The sequence below is a fragment of the Oncorhynchus keta genome, unplaced genomic scaffold (genome assembly GCF_023373465.1).
Source record: "Oncorhynchus keta strain PuntledgeMale-10-30-2019 unplaced genomic scaffold, Oket_V2 Un_contig_15508_pilon_pilon, whole genome shotgun sequence".
NCBI lineage: Eukaryota > Metazoa > Chordata > Actinopteri > Salmoniformes > Salmonidae > Oncorhynchus > Oncorhynchus keta.
The window spans coordinates 30,001-34,095 of NW_026279358.1; the positions used below are offsets into that span (position 1 = coordinate 30,001).

At 44.7% G+C, this 4,095-nt stretch overlaps 1 long non-coding RNA gene across 1 annotated transcript; it reads left to right on the top strand.

Moving 5' to 3' along the window:
* The first annotated feature begins 1,393 nt into the window (after window positions 1–1,393).
* LOC127919001 (uncharacterized) lies at window positions 1,394–1,870 on the top strand. The gene is made up of 3 exons (XR_008101669.1): window positions 1,394–1,433; window positions 1,474–1,593; window positions 1,794–1,870. It is a non-coding gene; the product is annotated as an uncharacterized LOC127919001 (long non-coding RNA).
* The last annotated feature ends 2,225 nt before the right edge of the window (window positions 1,871–4,095 follow it).

A 4,095-nucleotide genomic window follows, 5' to 3' on the forward strand; every position in this document is an offset into this window, starting at 1 on the left:
CACTAGGCTACCTGCCTCTAACCACTAGGCTACCTGCCTCTAACCACTAGGCTACCTGCCTCTAACCACTAGGCTACCTGCCTCTAACCACTAGGCTACCTGCCTCTAACCACTAGGCTACCTGCCTCTAACCACTAGGCGACCTGACTCTAACCACTAGGCTACCTGCCTCTAACCACTAGGCTACCTGCCTCTAACCACTAGGCTACCTGCCTCTAACCACTAGGCTACCTGCCTCTAACCACTAGGCTACCTGCCTCTAACCACTAGGCGACCTGCCTCTAACCACTTGGCTACCTGCCTCTAACCACTAGGCTACCTGTCTCTAACCACTAGGCTACCTGCCTCTAACCACTAGGCTACCTGCCTCTAACCACTAGGCTACCTGTCACCCCGTTCCTTTCAAAAGACTGTGATCCACATACGGCCTTGTGGATTGTACAGTTTCACTGGTCTTACCTCTCAGCTCTGGAAATGAACATTACACTGCGTTTTCATGGAACTTAGTGTTGTAATAATATCTAGAGAAGCTCTGAGAAGTGCGATCCTTCCACCAAAACAGGGCCTTTCTACGTTAATATTTTAAGTAGAAATTATACATCAATATTGAAATTTAAAGGCCTGTTATATTAAATGAATTAGACCACATTGAAAATGAAATTAATCTGATTAGTGATTTGTCTAATCACATGAAATGTTTCTCTCTCTCTCTCATTTTAAGGTCAACTCTGTCATGGGAACTGAACTCTGGTCATTTTAAGGTCAACTCTGTCATGGGAACTGAACTCTGGTCATTTTAAGGTCAACTCTGTCATGGGAACTGAACTCGGGTCATTTTAAGGTCAACTCTGTCATGGGAACTGAACTCTGGTCATTTTAAGGTCAACTCTGTCATGGGAACTGAACTCTGGTCATTTTAAGGTCAACTCTGTCATGGGAACTGAACTCTGGTCATTTTAAGGTCAACTCTGTCATGGGAACTGAACTCTGGTCATTTTAAGGTCAACTCTGTCATGGGAACTGAACTCTGGTCATTTTAAGGTCAACTCTGTCATGGGAACTGAACTCTGGTCATTTTAAGGTCAACTCTGTCATGGGAACTGAACTCGGGTCATTTTAAGGTCAACTCTGTCATGGGAACTGAACTCTGGTCATTTTAAGGTCAACTCTGTCATGGGAACTGAACTCTGGTCATTTTAAGGTCAACTCTGTCATGGGAACTGAACTCTGGTCATTTTAAGGTCAACTCTGTCATGGGAACTGAACTCTGGTCATTTTAAGGTCAACTCTGTCATGGGAACTGAACTCGGGTCATTTTAAGGTCAACTCTGTCATGGGAACTGAACTCTGGTCATTTTTCAACTCTGGGGAACTGAACTCTGGTCATTTTAAGGTCAACTCTGTTATGTGAACTGAACTCTGGTCATTTTAAGGTCAACTCTGTCATGGGAACTGAACTCTGGTCATTTTAAGGTCAACTCTGTTATGTGAACTGAACTCTGGTCATTTTAAGGTCAACTCTGTTATGTGAACTGAACTCTGGTCATTTTAAGGTCAACTCTGTTATGTGAACTGAACTCTGGTCATTTTAAGGTCAACTCTGTCATGGGAACTGAACTCTGGTCATTTTAAGGTCAACTCTGTCATGGGAACTGAACTCTGGTCATTTTAAGGTCAACTCTGTTATGTGAACTGAACTCTGGTCATTTTAAGGTCAACTCTGTCATGGGAACTGAACTCTGGTCATTTTAAGGTCAACTCTGTCATGTGAACTGAACTCTGGTCATTTTAAGGTCAACTCTGTTATGTGAACTGAACTCTGGTCATTTTAAGGTCAACTCTGTTATGTGAACTGAACTCTGGTCATTTTAAGGTCAACTCTGTTATGTTTTCCGGTGTTTTCCGGTGTTTTCTCTTTAAGGAATACCTATGGGAACTGAATAGGATAAGGTAATCCTTCTCACCCCCCTTTAAGATTTAGATGCACTATTGTAAAGTGGCTGTTCTACTGAACTCATAAGGGGAACTGAACTCTCAATTTTAAGGCTCAACTCTGTCTTAAATGTAATGTAATGTAAATGTTTTCCAGTGTTTTTGCAATTTTCTGGTGTTTTCTGGTGTTTTGGCCATTTTCCGGTGTTTTCCGGTGTTTTGGCCATTTTCCGGTGTTTTCCAGTGTTTTGGCCATTTTCCGGTGTTTTCCGGTGTTTTGGCCATTTTCCGGTGTTTTCCGGTGTTTTGGCCATTTTCCGGTGTTTTCCAGTGTTTTTGCCATTTTCCGGTGTTTTTGCCATTTTCCGGTGTTTTCCGGTGTTTTGACCATTTTCCAGTGTTTTTGCCATTTTCCGGTGTTTTGGCCATTTTCCGGTGTTTTCCTGTGTTTTTATAAGGGTTTTCCTCCTCTTCGTCTGAGGAGGAGTAAGGATCGGACCAAAGAGCAGCGTGGTAAGTGTTCATGATGATTTTAATTAAGGAAAGCACTGAACACTGAAACAAAACAATAAAGTGAATTAACAAAACCGAAACAGTACCGTGGGGCCCAAACACTTACGCGGAAACAATCACCCACAAACCAACAGTGAAACCCAGGCTACCTAAGTATGATTCTCAATCAGAGACAACTAACGACACCTGCCTCTGATTGAGAACCACACGAGGCCGAACACAAAAACCTAAACATAGAAAAGCAAACATAGACTGCCCACCCCAAAACAAAGAATAAAATAACAGAACTATGGTCAGAACGTGACAGTTTTGGCCATTTTCAGTGTGGTGAAAAACCGAATGGGTCAAGGATAACATATCAACCCTCTGAGGTGTAGACAGACAGGCTTCTAAGGATAGAAATGTTTCAACAATTAATGTTTTTGTGTGAAGCTTGTATTCAATTGCCCCTCCCTGTAGCGCTCAATCCCCCCGTCACAAGAGGAGAGGCTGATTTAAGAGGAAATGGTCAACCCTGTTACTGTCAACCCTGTTACTGTCAACCGTGTTACGGTCAACCCTGTTACGGTCAACCATGTTACGGTCAACCCTGTTACTGTCAACCCTGTTACTGTCAACCCTGTTACTGTCAACCCTGTTATGGTCAACCCTGTTACGGTCAACCCTGTTACTGTCAACCGTGTTACGGTCAACCCTGTTACGGTCAACCCTGTTACGGTCAACCCTGTTACTGTCAACCCTGTTACGGTCAACCCTGTTACGGTGTTACGGTCAACCCTGTTACTGTCAACCCTGTTACGGTCAACCCTGTCACGGTCAACCCTGTTACTGTCAACCCTGTTACTGTCAACCCTGTTACGGTCAACCCTGTTACGGTCAACCCTGTTACTGTCAACCCTGTTACTGTCAACCCTGTTACGGTCAACCCTGTTACGGTCAACCCTGTTACTGTCAACCCTGTTACTGTCAACCCTGTCACGGTCAACCCTGTTACAGTCAACCCTGTTACTGTCAACCCTGTTACTGTCAACCCTGTTATGGTCAACCCTGTTACGGTCAACCCTGTTACAGTCAACCCTTACACGGTCAACCCTGTTACAGTCAACCCTGTTACGGTCAACACTGTTACAGTCAACCCTGTTACTGTCAACCCTGTTACTGTCAACCCTTACACGGTCAACCATGTTTACGGTCAACCCTGTTACTGTCAACCCTGTTACTGTCAACCCTGTGACTGTCAACCCTGTTACAGTCAACCCTGTTACAGTCAACCCTGTTACTGTCAACCCTGTTACTGTCAACCCTGTCACGGTCAACCCTGTCACGGTCAACCCTGTCACGGTCAACCCTGTTACTGTCAACCCTGTTACTGTCAACCGTGTTACGGTCCAACCCTGTTACGGTCAACCCTGTTACGGTCAACCCTGTTACTGTCAACCCTGTTACGGTCAACCATGTTACGGTCAACCCTGTTACTGTCAACCCTGTTACTGTCTACCCTGTTACTGTCAACCCTGTTACTGTCAACCCTGTCACGGTCAACCCTGTTACAGTCAACCCTGTTACTGTCAACCCTGTTACTGTCAACCCTGTTATGGTCAACCCTGTTACGGTCAACCCTTACACGGTCAACCCTGTTACGGTCAACCC